Below are 17,356 nucleotides of genomic sequence, written 5' to 3' on the forward strand. Positions count from 1 at the left end.
TAATTCGAGTATCGTGGAAATGCAAACAGGATAATACAAGATCTAGCAGCTTCTACATTAAGGGATTGAAAGGCTTGGAATATGATATTCTTGAGGTCAATGGAGGTAGGATTAAAACCAAGAGTTACCTACCCAGCAAAACTGAGTATCATGCTACAAGGGAAAATATGGATTTTCAAAAAGATAGAGGACTTTCAAGCTTTCTCAGTGAAAAGACCAGAGCTGGATAGAAAATTTGACTTTCAAACACAAGAATCAAGAGAAGCATGAAAAGGTAAACAAGAGAGAAAAATCATAAGGGACTTACTAAAGTTGAATTGTTTTGTTTACATTCCTACATGGAAAGATGATATGTGTAATTCATGAGACATCAGCATTAAGGTAGCTGAAGAAAAAAAAAAAAAATATATATATATATATGTGTGTGTGTGTGTGTGTGTGTATGTATATATATATATATATGTATATGTATGTGTATATGTATACACACACACACACACCCCTATATATATATATATATATATATATATATATATATATATATATATATATATATATAGACAGAGGGCAGAGGGTGAGTTGAATATGAAGGGATGATATCTAAAAAAATAAAATCAAATTAAGGAATGAAAGAGGAATATATTGAGAGAAGGAGAAAGGGAAAGATAGAATGAATTAAATTTTCTCGCATAAGAGCAGCAAGGAAAAGCAGTTCTGTAGGAAGGGAAGAGTGGGCAGGAGAGGGGGAGTGAGTGAATCTTGTTCTTGTAGGATTTGATTTGAGGAGGGAATAACATGGCCACTGAGTTGGGTATCTTACCCCACAGGAAAGAAGGAGGAAGGAGATAAAAAAGGGGGAACAATAGAAGGGCGGGCAGATATGGGGAGGAGGTAATCAAAAGCAAACACTTTCAAAAAGGGACAGGGTCAAGGGTGAAAATTGAATAAAGGGGGATAAGATAGGAAGGAGCAAAATATAGTTAGTTTTTCACGACATGAATATTGTGGAAGGGTTTTGCATAAAGATACGCATGTGGCCTATGTTGAATTGCTTGCCTTCTTAGGGAGCGTGGGTGGGGAGGGAATTGGGGAGAGAATTTGGAACTCAAAGTTTTAAAAGCAGTTGTTCAAAAAAACTTTTTACATGCAGCTAGAAAATAAGATATACAGGCAATGGGGCATAGAAATTTATCTTGCCCTACAGGGAAGTAAGGGAAATGGGAATGGCGGCGGGGAGGGGAGTGAGGTGACAGAAGCGAGGGCTGACTGAGGAACTGAGGAACGAGTCAATCAGAATACATGCCATCTTGGAGTGGGGTAGGAGGGTAGAAATGGGCGGAAAATTTATAATTCACACTCTTGTTTAAATCAATGCTCAAAACTAAAAATATTAATTAATTAATCAAGTAATTAATTAATTAAAACTGAATTGTATACGCAAGGGTGAGATTTCTCCCATATACAATCAATGAATTAATTTTCAATAATCAATGGATATGGTACAATTTAAATGTGCAAATAATTTGGTTGATAGTTATGGTTTGCAATATCTTTCATATTGTCAATCACTTTGATAGAGTCCCATGAGAAAATTTTGTGATCTGGTGATACAATGAAAGGCCCTGGGATGGATTGCTCTTAAGGGGAAGACAGAGTTTCTCTCTTCCCCTTCCCTTCCATTATTCATGTTATCAGATAGAAGGGACTAATATGGGACAACATATCCAACTTAGAGCAAAGAAATTCAGTAAAGTCAAACGCAAAGACAGATGCAGAAAGATAGCTAAACAAGTGAGAAAGCAGTTCTGATATTCATAATCTCTTGAACCTGAAAAGAATATTATGGACATAATAAAGGATATTCAGTGACCAGGAGTTGTGGGTTTACTCTTCAACTACACGTGTGTCTTAATGCCTTTGTGCTCTACGTTTAAGTACATAATTTTCCTGGCATTTATGTGTACTTCTGGGAGAGTATGCGCCATCATTTTTGGGCAGAATATTTTGTACTCCTTGTTCTTAGAACTTTTTCTACTAAATGTCATTTTTCTAATGCTGTTTTTGTGTACTGGCTCATGATCAATGGGAATCACACTGGTGATGGCTCTTGAGCAACAAAATCAGAAACATCACCTCCTTATGGTATCTTAATACTTTGAGGGAGCAATAGTTCATTGCCCTATTAAAACCCAGCCTGTCAAAGTGTTTGAAAGTTGAAAAAGTAGCTCCAGAGGGCATATAGTATATCTATTGCCATATTTGAGCTTAATAAAACCATATAAGTTAGAAACTACTACTATTATTATCCCATTTTACATATGAGTATATTGACAGAGAGATTAAGTGACTTTTCATGATCACACAATTAGTTAATGTCAGTTGCAGAATTTGAGCTCAGCTTCACAATTTCAGTTTTATTCTCTAATTTCAAAGCACAGATTTTTGAGCTCAAATGGCATTTCTAAGGACACAAAGCTAGTTAATATCCTCTATTCAAAGACATCTGTCCCACATGAAAGAAACATTTAAGTTCTCAAGAAACATTTCACAATTGATGGTAGCTAAATGTTACAATGGATGAGAAAGGAATAAATGATTAGAGTATGCCCACTTAATAAAACATAAGAATTTTTCTATTGAAATCTTTTGTAAAGCTCAAACTTTATTGGACACATGACTTCTGAGAATTCATTTTTAACTGTTTTTTTTTTATATTTGGTTTCTGTCAAATTGTTTACCAGATCTTCCAGTTCTTGAATATGTGTTTCAACTCAAATATTGTATGAGGTCCATTTCCTGTTCAAATCACTGACCTTCCTTCTTAAGATACACCTTTTGCTCCTTTCACCCTTATAAAATGAAAATGTAGCACTGTTTTACTTTCATACACCAAATGTTGCAACCTTGTCCCTTGGGGAAAAGTGAAACAGGAGATAAGAAGGTGATGCTTTTTTTTTCATATTCTTACTCTAAGCTATGTGATGTTCCTATTTAATTAAACTATCTTTTTTTCTTTTCCTAATCAAATATTATGACCAAATTTATTTTAATTTAATTTTACCCTTCAATGTTTCCCCTTTAAATATTATATAAAAGTAATGTGACTGACTTAAGAAATCAATTTATACACACATTTATATGAAGGGGAACTTCTCATTTGAATGGTTATTGGTTATTATCCTTCATTCCTGAAGAGGACCAAATTGACATCCCTATGTTGGAGTCAAGAAACAATGTATCTGACTGCACCTGATCATACTAGAAGGTTCTACCATAGTCCACATGAACATTTGGGATGGAGATGTCTCTAAATTTGTGCATCTAGTGTTTCTTTTGAGCTACAGCAATTCTGCTTCACTCATACAGCACAGCACCTTTGATGTGAGCATACCATGCTGGGCAGTCCTTCGCCATGCCATTCTCCCTTATCATGCCATTGATTCCAAAGTTCTTCTCAGAGATCTTGAGAGTGTTCTTGTATTGCCTCTTCTGACCTTCATGTGATTTCTTGCCTTGTGGGAATTGTCCATAAAATAATCTTTTAGATGAAAGTACATTTGGAATTCAAACAACATGACCAGCCCTTTGGAGTGTGCTCCCTGCAGTAGAGTTTGAATGCTTGGCAGTTCAGCTTGAGAAAGGACCTCAGTGTCCAGTAACTACTCTTGCCAGATGATCTTCAGAATCTTCCTAAGATAATTCAAATGAAAGTGATTCAGTTTTCTGGAATGGTGCTGGTAGACTGTCCATGTTTCATAGATGTACAACAATGAGGTCAACAAAACAGTTCTGTAAACGTTTAGTTTGGTGGGGAGTCTAATACCTCTTCTCTCCTACACTTTTTTGGAGCCTCCCACATACTGTGCTAGCACTGGCAATGCCTGTGTCAAACTCATCATCTATATATATATATATATATATATATATATATATATATATATCCCTGAAAAGTATATTTACAAGGTAAGTGAACTGATCCACAGTATTTAAGATTTCTCCATTTGCTGTAACTGAAATTTCCACATAGATGGTGTGGTGCTGGCAGGTGGAGAACCTGTGTTTTTTTTGGTGTTAGTTTTTGGGCCAAAATTAGCACAAGCAGCAGAAAATTTATCCATTCTTTGTTGCATCTCAACCTCAGAGGTAGCATTGAGTGTACAATCATTTGAAAACAAAAAGTCATGTACCAACTCTCCCTCCACTTTAGTCTTGGCTTATAGCCTTTTCAAGTTAAATAATTTAACATCAGTGCGGTAGCTGACCTTGATAAATTTCTCATCTTTCTTGAAGGCATCTGAGGACACTGATGAAAATATAATACTAAAAATCCTGGGAGTAAGCACACAGTCCTGCTTCACTCCACTGGTGACTGGAAAATTTCAAGAGCATAGGTCATTATCCAGAATGTATACAAGCATGCTGTCATGATACTAACATATAATGCTGTATTAGAGGCAATCAAAATAGACTCTTAGCACTTAATTCAACCAAGTGCCCTTGAAAAGTTTGGCCTTTCTTTCCTTGATTAAATTAGGAGTCTTGATGACCTCTTTGCCTCAAGGGAAAGCCTAGTTTACATGGGTTTGAGTGATGTTTGTGATATCAGAGGCTTTTAGACCATGTGGGTTTAAGTCGCATTTTTGTGGCAATTTTAGGTCACATGGGTGAGTCGCATGTGTGACTCACCCTTGACCCTAAAAAAGATATAAAACTTGAGGTTGGCTTTCTCTTTTTTGGAGCTCTGAGCTGCAGCAGTTGTGACATGTGACTCTGAGCCAGACATTGTAAAGCTCCCAGCTGAACTCAGAAGTTGGTAATTATGAATTGTGTTTGGCCTGTTTATAAATGCATGTTTGTAATTTATTTGTATTTGCTCTGAAGTTCAGAGTGCTGGCTTTTCCCCCTGAACTCAGCGAATGATATTTGTATGCTGGATTAAAGTAAGATTGTTAAGCACTTAATGTTACTTTCCTTAGTAAAGCAGATCAAAAGAACCTGGGTTTGCAGTGTTCTGTGAGTTGTTGTTGGTTTTACACCCCCACAGCAGCTGCTAGCCATATTGTTGCAACAAATGCTAATCAACTTCTAAGGGCAGGCAAATGTTGCCATTATTTTCTGTAAACCCTCATGACCAACAGTACCAAAGGCTTTGGGGAAATCCACAAATATTGTATACCATTCCTGGAATTTCTCCTGGAGTTGTCAGGTAACATATTACATATCAACTGTTCCTCAGCCCTTATGGAAGCCACACTGTCTCTCAGGTAGACAACCATCTTCTAAGTGAAGAATCAGCCTGTAAAGAAGGAATCTTGCAAGAATCTTGCCAGCAATGATGAAGAGAGAGAGTCCCACTGTGATTTTCGCAAGACAATCTAGACAATGGAAACATCCTTGAACTAGTGGGAAATAGCCGCTTCTTTCAGCACTGAGTAGTTGAGATGAACCACTTGTCTTTGGCCCATAAATAGCCTTCAGGGCATCAGAAAATCACTTCGGATTGTTAATATCATTGTAAAACTGAAATCCATATTTCTTCTCACTGAAGCAAGAATTGTCCACCTCTCTAAGCTTTGTTTTCCTTTTACCTTTGACAGAGTTAAACTCTGCCTTCTTAGAGATGAACAAACTGTCCTGCTGGTAAACACTTTGGAGCTCATTTTTTTTGTTCATCAGCTCTTGAATTTTCTCATCATTTTCACCAAACTAATCTTGATGTTCATGAGTGTTATGGCCCAGATGACTCAATGTGGTACTCTGTACCAAATCTCTGAAAGCTCCCTACTTCTTTTCTGCTCCATTGCGGTCAAGCATATATTGCCTCAGCTTTCACTTCAAGTAAGTAACAAACTGTTCCTGCTCAGAGAAACTCCCTTATCTATTGACATTAAATCTTCTAGTAGTTTTTTTGCCTTGGGGTCACCACTTTTGTTGAATGCAAATATTTAGCTTGGAAAAGATAAGTCTATGATTAGTCCAGCACTCTGGACCCCACATCACCTTCATCATTCTCACATACTGTCTCTCTCTTCTCCTTACAGTAACATAGTCTATTAAATGCCAATGTTTGCTGCCAGAGTGCATCCTTGAAGTGTTATTGAGCTTAGGTAAATTGAAGACAGTGTCATTGATGAGAAAGGAGGGGTTGCACAAGGCCTCAATAGTAAGTGACTATTGCTGTTTCCAATTTCATTCTTCCCAAGGATTCCCAACCACTTCTGGTAGTCTGTGCCTTCTCTTACATTAAAATCACCCAGAATTACAATTTCAGTACATTGATGATGAAGGATGCCAGGTGTTCATAAAATTTTTCTTTGAATTCATCAGGGTTCATCATGATGGGAACATACACATTGATGATGGTGGTGTGGTGCTTTCGTACAGCTGGCAATCACATCGTTATGAGCCTGTTGTTCATTCTTTTGGTAGGCATACAAGCTTTTAGACTAGATTAGTTTTTATTGTGAAACCTACACCAGTTTCACGGTGCTACCCTTAAGTTCCAGAAAAAAAAAAGATGTGTATCTAGCTCCAATTTTCCTGCTGAATTCCCTTGCAACAAGAGCTGCTAATCTTTCAGTTCTACTGGATTTTGTGTTATCCATAAGCATGTGCACATTCCATGTACTGACAGTGAATGGAATCATCTTCACAAAAGGTTTCAGACATTTTTTGTGTGTTTTGAAAACAGGGAGGGATCTTTACCTGCTGTGGCAAATAGACCACTGTTGGGTGAAACAGATAATTTTTAGGGAACTTTTTCTAGCCTCTTTCTCACACAGCATGATCTTAATAAGACTGTTTAGGAGGCTACTCAGAAACCCAGGGAGCTACTGAATTCCACTGCTGCTTCAGTCTAGTGAGAAGATTTCCCTATGGCCAAGGCCACCTTTTTGCAGTGTTTTGGCTTCAGCTTCCAGTGTATCTGAACATGCTGCTTTATCACTTGCCTGTTGCTCAGGACCCTGAGGTAGGTAAAAATGGTAAAATGGTAAGGGGAATGTCTTTTAATTCATGCATAAATTGGACTTAAGTGAGGCAGTGTTGCATGAAATGGTTGGGCTCACTCTTCCAGAATCGTCAGACTCCAGTGGTGAGGCAAAGTCAAGATGACTGTGGATGGCTCAGGATGTAGTATATGCCCTTGGCATCTTCAGTGTCTAATTAAGCTCTCAGCACTTCACAGTACTTGCTTCAGTAGCCTTCATGGCTGTTGGAACAAATTGTTATTACCCAACCATTATGCAGGGGAAGTCTACATTCATGGGGTAGACACCTCCCTAAATAAAATAAATAAAAAAATAAAAAGGCAAATCAATTCAATTAGTCAACATTCATTCAGTTCCTGTCATATGGTAAGAACTGGTAATTGCTGGAGATATATATATATATATATATATATATATATATATATATATATATATATATATATATATACATATATATATACACACACAAACACACATATATATACATATGTAATGTATATATATGTGTGTGTGTGTGTGTGTGTGTGTATGTGCATGTGTATGTGTGATGGGAACATATATATACATATGTAATGTATATATATGTGTGTGTGTGTGTATGTGGGTATATACCTTGCTCATAAGGTTCTTACATTCAACTGGGATATGTAGAAGATAATACAGAGGCCTGTTTTTAAGACACAAGTAGCAATAGAAGGAGATTACCTGAGAAAATAAATCCAATGTTTTCTCTGACATATTCTTGCACTGAAACCTCATATATTTGGAATGGATTTTGTGCTCTGAAATTCATATTTTAGCCTTGAGAATACATTTGCTCTCCTCTTTATAATTTCTGAAAAATACATCTCCTACTTCTATTTTCATAATCATAGATTGGATTTTTTTCTAAAGCAGAAGAACAAATACCACTCATATAGCTTATTTCATATGAGTCTGGGTGCTAAGATTATGAGATTTCAAAGTTTACTTTGTAAAAACCCCCCTTTCAGATGTTAAGACATTGAAAAAAAACTCTAAATACTAGCAACTGTTTATGTATGGCCTAGGTAAAAAGGTACAAAAATACGTTCTGGGTTCACCAGCTTATTTTACAAGACTTTTTGCTAAACTTTGAAACAATGTGCCAAGAAAGGAACAAAAGGATTCAGAATATCCCACCTATGCCATTGTTCATATAGGTATGAAGGGCAAAAGAGGGAAGGGAAAAAATAGAAGACTCTCTAAACCTAATATAGTAATATAACTAGGTGGGGCAGGGCTGTTGTTTTCAGGACTTCTAGTAGAATTTTAGCCAATGTTGGAATTATCTTCCCCTTAAATATTTGGGTATATCACCACCACATTGTGGGGAATATCGCTAAAAGGGCCTATGCTACCAAAAATATTCCCCCATCTTTAAAAGCAAAAATAAGCTTCTAGTTTATTTTCCTGTTTATATGAAGAATGAGCAAAACTGTCAGCTGTTAAATTCCAGCTTTGTTTCTGACTTTCCTTCCCTCGGATATCTGCTAAATCTCATGTGACGAAGTAATTCTAAACTAAGTTCCTCCTGGTCATATATCTTACTTGCTCTTGTGGAAGGGAGCAGGGTTATAAAAAGGAGATAACTCATTCATTGCAGCATGAATTCATGTTTCCCAAGTCACGTAAGAGTTTGCTAACTTGGTTGGAATTTATAGACTGGCATGCTGTGGGTAGCATCATTTCTACAGTAAGAATGTTTTTTATACAAGTACCCTACAGAATATGGTTAATAATCCATGCCTTAATGTTTTGAATAATTTCAACAAAGGAATAATTTTAACGTGATGAACTTCATGGAAAGGACAGCTTTTTGTCCCTTTATAGCTCTATTCACAAAATAATTATGCATCGGCTCCACTTAATTTCCCAGATGTTTTTTTGGAATATGTTCAAATTCAGAGGACTGACAAGATCTTGGTGGGATCGACAGAAGACTTAGTTATTTATTGAAGACGTTGTTGAAAGCATTCGTCATTTATAGATACTCAAGTATAATTTATGCATTTGTCAAGAACTATTTCAGTGTGTATTCCTCAGTACCTCAACTCTATGTATCTCTCCTAACTACTTCATCATTATTCAAATGAAGGCTTTTTATTATACACCTTAAAATTAAGAATTTCACTTTTAAATTTTGATAAACAGTGAAAAAATGAGAGGAATAAAATCAATGAAAACACCTGTTCCCTCACATGGCCACAGGCTGAGTTCTCCCAAAGCTCTTGGTACAAATCAAGAAAGCATGAATTTCAAATGTTTGTGATTTTGAATTTCTTCTTCTTTGAGCATTCCTGTGCATTTGTGAGTCACTCCAAGCCATTAGTCACTTTTTTTTCTGAATAGGAAATTCCCCAAGTTTATTTTTTTTGTTTTTCTTTGGTTTTAAGCTTATTTCATTTAAAAAAAAATATTTATTTTTGAACATTCATTTTTTTTTAAATTGAGTTCCAAATTTTCTCTCTCATTACCACCTATTGAGAAGGCAAAAAAAATGTGATATCATTTAGACATGTGAAATCATGCGAAACATATTTCTATGTTAGCCATGTTGCAAAAAAAAGCAAAAAAAAGGAAATAAAAAAAATCCTTCAATTTGCATTCAGACTCCATTAATTCTGTCTCTAGGGATGGGTAGCACTTGTAATCATAAGTCCATCAGAAGGTTTTGGATTATTGTATTGATCAGAACACTAAGTCATTCACAGTTGATCATTGTACAATATTAGGGTCATTGTGTACAATGTTCTGCTGGTTTTTCATGTTTCACTTTGCATAAGTTCATGTATGTTTTCGTAGGTTTTTCTGAAACTATCCTGCTCATCATTTCTTATAGCACAATAGTATTCCATTGCAATTATGTGCCACAACTTGCTCATCCATTCCCCAGTTACTGGGCATCTCCCCAATTTCCTTCCTTTACTATAACAAAATAGCTCTCTGAATATTTTATACAAATAGGTCCTTTTTTCCCTTGATTGGAATACAGATCTAGTAGTTGCATTGCAGAGTCAAAAGTCTTACAGTGTCACAGTTTTGTAAATTTCTGGGCAAATGTTGTCCAGAATGGTACCAGTTTTTTGGTTTCTTTTTAGCCAAAGTACTGAAATCCCTAATAGCAGAGTTGGTAACAAAAACAACAAAAACAAAACAATTTTTTTTTAGAATTTGAATAAATCATAGTGACCACCTAGTCTGATTTTCTCATTTTTCACAGAAAAGGAAACTGAGTACCAAGCAGGTTAAATGTCTGAGGGAAACCAGGGATTAATCATCATAGCCAGTATTTTAACCTGCATCTTCTATCTTTAGAGTTGATGGTCTTTGCACTGCTTCATAGTTGGCACTAATAAAAATGTGGAGGCATTTTTTTTTGCTTCAGAATCTACCACTTTTATTTTTCTTCTTCCTCACCCATCATAAAACTAAAGTTTTCTCTACTTCACACCTGTACTTCCCAAATAATTGTCTACATTGCAAGATTATCTATTTAATGTCCTCATCCTCCCCTATTCTTCTCTCCTTTGTCTTTGTCACTTTCTACCATGTAGTACAATTTTACATTTGGTAATTCCCTCATTAGAACGTAGGGCAGGGTTTATTTAATTTTTAACTTTGTAACACCAGAACCTAGGAGTTCATGTCAAATTATGAGAACAAATCCCTTCTCTTCATGGTTATCCTTCTCTCATTGCTTTCCTCTCAGCAATTTTTCCCAGAAGCAAGTGTTTTATACAAAAAATCTCATGGAATTTAGTGTTATGAAGGAAGATTGAGATTAGCTAGTTCAACCCAGAAATTTATCAGAGGACCAGAAAGATAGAATAACTTGTCTGAGGACACAGATGCATAAACTTGGATTTGAATGTTGGTTTTCTCATTCCACGTGTAGTACTCTCTTCACTGAAACTTATTGAAGGCACACATGACTGGTATGGTAACAGTTCTATGTGTATATAGATAATTTTAATATATATGTATATAAGCACACACACATGTACATATTTATATATAGAAACCTATATTTAGCTATCTATTTACTTATACAAAAGCCTTGTGTTCCTCTGCTCATATCATATTGAAAACTGTGTATTTTTTACTTGATAGACTAATTCAGACCATTAATTCAACTATAAATGTCTTCTTGCTAAAAATGATTCAATCAAAAAAGAAATCTATACCTACTTGCTTTAAAAAAATGAGATGACTAAGTAGTTGAAATGTTCTTCATTTGGTTCTATATTATGCTTACATCAGTAAAGTGATTTAAAATGTTTCAAACCATATTATCAAGAACCTAATGACTTCATGTAAACAGAGGCAGAAAAAACTATTTCCTAAGCTCTTTGCTACTCAATTGAATTTAGTTCTCCTGAAGACAACGAAACTACTTTATGCTTAATTCATACAAGGAGACTAAAATTTGAGCCACTAACATAGCTTTTTTGTTACTTAAATACAAAATACTCCACCATTGGGACATTGTGACGTCAGGTGTGACACATGTATTTTGTAAGGTGTTTCACCATTATAAATTTGAAGACCAGGGAAAAGAATCCAATGGAATTAATTCAACATCCTCACTGAAATAGCATTTCCTTGGTAGCAATTCTATTCCACTCTTTAGAGATACTTATCTTCTCATGGAAAGGTCAGATGGAAAGGTCTCATGATCCTTTCAGGTGTAGCAGATAGTAATGCCTCTTTTTTATGTCATCTATACTGAGGAAATGAGTATTTTAATGATGCAGAATCATTCAACATAATGGCAAACAATTTTTGCAGTAAAAACTTTCTTGTTGTGGTAGTCTGACTTGCATGACACTTGCTGCCTTCTTTCTCTCCTTCAGGTATCTTTGCTGTTTCATTTAGGCTGGCTTGCCTCCTCTGAATGAGTCAGTTAGTGTCAGTAAGTAGGGATGGCTGGCATCTTCACAGAAAATGTTTCCTCTGATGATGGCTGTGAGGGCTGGTGTGAGAGGAGGATTGGTGGTCTGGAAAGTCTTGCTACTATTCTTTTTTTTAAATTTAATTTATTTAATATACTTAGTTATCAGCATTGATTTTCACAAGAGTCTGAATCACAAATTTTCTCCCCATTTCTACCCTACCCACCTCTCCAAGATGGCATATATTCTGGTTGCAATGTTCCCCAGTCAGCCCTCCCATCTGACACCCCACTCCCCTTCCATTTCCTTTTCCCTTCCTTTCTTGTAGGGCAAGATAAATTTCTATGCCCCATTGCCTGTGTATCTTATTTTCTAGTTGCATGCAAAAACTTTTTTTTTGTTTTTGAACATCTGTTTTTAAAACTTTGAGTTTCAAATTCTGTCCCCACTTCCCTTCCTACACACCCTCTCTAAGAAGTCAAGCAATTCAACATATGCCACATGCATATCATTATGAAGAACCCTTCCACAATACTCATGTTGTGAAAGACGAACTATATTTTGCTCCTTCCTAACCTATCCCCCTTTATCCAATTTTCTCCCTTGACCCTGTCCCTTTTTGAAAGTGTTTGTTTTTGATTACCTCCTCCCCCATCTGCCCTCACTTCTATCATCCCCCCTTTTTTATCTTCTACCCCCTTCTTTCCTGTGGGGTAAGATACCCAATTGACTGTGTATGGTATTCCCTCCTCAGGTCAAATCTGATGAGAGCAAGATTCACTCATCCCCCCTCACCTGCCTTCTATTCTCTTCCTACAGAACTGCTTTTTCTTGCCACTTTTATGCAAGATAATTTACCCCATTCTATCTCTCCCTACGCCCCTCTCTCAATATATTCCTCTCTCATCCCTTAATTTGATTTTATTTCCATTTCTTTTAGATATCATCCCTTCATCTTCAATTCACCCTGTGCCCTCTCTCTCTCTCTCTCTCTCTCTCTCTCTCTCTCTCTATATATATATTATATATATATATATATATATATATATATATATTCCCTTCAGCTACCCTAATACTGAGGTCTCATGAATCATACACGTCATCTTTCCATGTAGGAATGTATACAAAACAGTTCAACTTTAGTAAGTCCCTTGAAATTTCTTTTTCTTGTTCTTTTTCTTGATTACCTTTTCATGCTTCTCTTGATTCTTGTGTTTGAAAGTCACATTTTCTATTCAGCTCTGGTCTTTTCACTGAGAAAGCTTGAAAGTCCTCTATTTTATTGAAAATCCATATTTTGCCTTGGACCATGATACTCAATTTTTCTGGGTAGATGATTCTTGGTTTTAATCCTAGCTCCATCGACCTCTGGAATACCGTATTCAAAGCCCTTCGATCTATTAATGTAGAAGCTGCTAGATCTTGGATTTTTCTGATTATGTTTCCACAATACTCAAATTGTTTCTTTCTGGCTGCTTGCAGTATTTTCTCCTTAATCTGGGAGCTCTGGAATTTGGCAACAACATTCCTAGGAGATTTCTTTTGGGGATCTATTTGAGGAGGCTATCGGTGGATTCTTTCAATTTCCACCTCACCCTCTGGTCCTAGAATATCAGGGCAGTTCTCCTTGATAATTTCTTGAAAGATGATATCTAGTCTCTTTTTTTGATCATGGCTTTCAAGTAGTCCAATAATTTTTAAATTATCTCTCCTGGATCTATTTTCCAGGTCAGTGGTTTTTCTAATGAGATATTTGACATTTTCTTCAACTTTTTCATTCCTTTGGTTCTGTTTTATATCTTGATTTCTCATAAAGTCACCAGCTTCCACTTGTTCCAATCTCATTTTTAAGGTAGTATTTTCTTTAGTGTTCTTTTGGACCTCCTTTTCCATTTGGCTAATTCTGCCTTTCAAGGCATTGTTCTCCTCATTGGCTTTTTGGAGCTCTTTAGCCATTTGAGTTAGTCTATTCTTTAAGGTGTTTTATTCAGTATATTTTTCAGTATTTTTTTGGGTCTCCTTTGGCAAGTCATTGACTTGTTTTTCATTGTTTTCTCACATCCTTCTCATTTCTCTTCCCAATTTGTCCTCTACTTTTCTAACTTGCTTTTCCAAATCCTTTTTGAGCTCTTCCATGACCTGGGACCAGTTCATGTTTTTCTTGGAGGCTTTTGTTGTAAGCTCTTTGACTTTGTTGACTTCTTCTGGCTGTATGTTTTGGTCTTCTTTGTCACCAAAGAAAGATTCCAAAGTCTGAGACTGAATCTGCGTGTGTTTTTGCTGCCTGGCCATGTTCCCAGCCAACTTACTTGACCCTTGAGTTTTTCAGCAGGGTATGACTGGTTGTAGAGTAAAAAGTACTTTGTTCCAAGCTGTTGATTTCAGAGCTATTACAGCAAGCTCTGCCATACTAACACTCCTCCTTTCCCAAGAACCCCCAACCTGGACTGGACTTAGATCTTCAGCAGGCTCTGCACTCCTGCTATGATCAGCCAATTAATTCCTCCTGCCAGGTGGGCCAGAAGCAACTGCAGCTTTAGTTCTGTAGCTGCCCCACCTCTGCTGCCCCCTGAGACAGCGGCTGAACCATGAACTCTATCACCCTGTCCCCAGCAGCTTTTCCCACTAACCTTCTCTGTTGTCTTTGGTGTTTGTGGGTTGAGAAGTCTGGCAACTGCCACGGCTCACTGATTCAGGGCACTAGGGCCCTCTCTGCCTGACTCCTGGTCTGGTTGGTCCGTGCAGCCCACGCTGGGCTCTGCTCCACTCAGCTCCGCTCCCAGGTCCATGTGTGAAAGACCTCACCCAGCCATCATCCAGGCTGTCCTGGGTTGAAGCCCTGCTTCCCTCTGTTATTTTGTGGGTTCTGCATTTGTAGAATTGGTTCAGAGCCATTTTTATAGATTTCTGGAGGGACTTGGTGGGGAGCTCATGCTAGTCCTGGCTTTCCAGCTGCCATCTTGGCACTGCCCCCCTTCTTGCTACTATTCTTGAAATCATGCCATATTTAAATGATCCTTGTAAATCTGTGTCCTAAAGTTGTCTCTTGTTGAATAGGTACATGTGTTTCCCTAGTTATTTCTATCAAGTGAATATAAATTAATGAATAATTTTCTCCCATTGACTTTTAGTCTAAAAGGTTTTTTGTCTAGAAAAAAAGTGACCTCTGGTCAATAACAGAGAAACTAAAAGATAACAAATTTAAAATTCATTTTTTGAGAAAAACTATCATTTCTGATAAAGCAATGTTGACTTGCAATAATACTGGATTTCACTCAAGATTTGTTAGCAAAGTGGAGAGAAATACTGAAACTTCAAAATATTATGCAGTACCAGAAAAGTCAGAAATATTACTACTTATCTCAAAAAATAATTTTCTCCAAGGAGACAATGAAACCCTTAAAACTTTAATAACTTGGTTAAGCTTGCTTCCAGCATGAAAGATCTTTTCCCTTAATTTCATCTAACTTTTTTTTTTACCATCTCTTAAAATAACTTAATAAGCCTATTTCCAAAGAGTTTCAACTAAAAGATGTCAAGTTTACTAGGTTATTGATACCAGTTCACCAAGCTATAAATTGAAATGTTTACTATCACATACTGAATAATTACCTTGTTTGTAGAATGGAACGTGACTGATGCTTTATTCCTTCAAGTGTTGTGTAGTATTCATAGTGGTGTGTAATGGATTAAGGTTTTTTTCAACACATACAACCCTATGCAGACCTTTGTTTTTTAACTTTCTGATGCAATTAACATATAATATTGTGTATTCTACCATCTGTTTATGTTTATCTTTTTATTAGGTGATTGTATTCAGGAAGGCAAAGAGAATTTTCTTCTTACATTATATTCCCCCCTCCTATGCCTGATCCTAGTACACTATGCATAGTATGCTCTTAATGCATACATGCTTGAATATCTGACCAGTTGCTCATACAAATTATAGCAACAGGATAGCTATGGTAGAGGAGGGTGGTGCCTTAAGGTTATACTATGATTCAATTAGAAATTCTTTTAATTTATCAATACCTGAGTGATTAAAAAATCATTAATTATCATGTTGATTCAGTTTATTGAGAAGCTTTTAAATTTTCCGATGAAATATTATTAAAATATTTCACTATTTTTTCTTTTTCTTTCAACATTCAATATAGCTTGTCAGTCAGCTATGTTTCTTGTGTCCTTCACTATGTGTCAGGCACTGGGCAAATACTGGGAATACCAAGAAAGACAAAAACAGTTTTTGCCCTGAAGGCCAGAATGGCAGATAACAGAAGCACTGCCTCATGGCTTAATATACACCTAATGTAAAATAGACCTAATGGAAACCCTCCACCATGTAGGGTGGGTTTTCTTTGGAGGACCTACAGGTGAACATAGGAAAGAGTCACAAAGGATGTAGAAGTGAGAATGAATTATGATTTATAACCAAAGAGAGAATGGCCACATCAATGATATCATAAGATGCCATAAAGTATTGAAGTGTTTGAGTTGAAGCCCTGTATACACAATATATGTTCTAAGTAATATCCACAATTCCAAACAAATTTATGAGCCATTCAAAGGGCCCCACCCAAGGAGATATCATTTAAGTGAAAATGAGTCAGATCAATCAGCAGTTTTTAAACACTTACTTTGAATCAGGCATTGTGCCAAGCAGTGGGATTACAAATATGAGCAAAAAGAAAATCGTTCCCTGCCCTCAAGAATTTTGCATTTTAATGTGGAAAAAGTAAATGAAAAAAAGCTGTAAAGGTGGTGGTAGCCAGGGGATACTGTAAACACACTGAAATATGATGGTGAAATCCAGAGTCAAAACTGAAGCCAGGAGAGGAAGGAATGAGTAAGGGTGAGATGGAAGTTCTGGGAGGAACTCAGAGATGGGACATGGGGTCTCTAGGATGAGAGTAATTTTCCCGGATAAGAAAGCAGCTGAGGGATGATGAAAATTTCTGGGCAGTAAGCAGAATTTTCTTTTCCAAGAATTCTGTGACTGAGACAGGAGAGACATAGAATGAGCATAGCTGATCTAGTCATTTCCTCAAGGTGTTACTAGATGTGTGAGAAAAAAATGTCATTCAAGTAAGGTCCAGGGTTAATATTCTGTATGTATATGAATATATGTATGTATTACATACATGTGTACACATGTGCATATCTTTATGTGCATGCAGAGATATATGCATTGTACACACATGAATACAGAGATGTGATACAGATGTGTACTTTCATGTATATCTGCATGCATTATTCTGTGAGAATTCCAATGAGTGGTGAGCAGTAAATTTGTTTATTTCTGGCTCTTTTAAAATAATTGCCTGAGGTTGCCCACTTGCCAATCCCTATTCCCACCTTACCTCTCTCAGTCTTAGATTTCTTTTGATCAGTTTTTAAGTATCTGAGAGCATTAAAAAAATTTCTAAAGCTGTTTGCATTTCTAGTCCCAACTTG

This window comes from Trichosurus vulpecula, chromosome 7, assembly GCF_011100635.1.
Source record: "Trichosurus vulpecula isolate mTriVul1 chromosome 7, mTriVul1.pri, whole genome shotgun sequence".
Classification (NCBI taxonomy): domain Eukaryota; kingdom Metazoa; phylum Chordata; class Mammalia; order Diprotodontia; family Phalangeridae; genus Trichosurus; species Trichosurus vulpecula.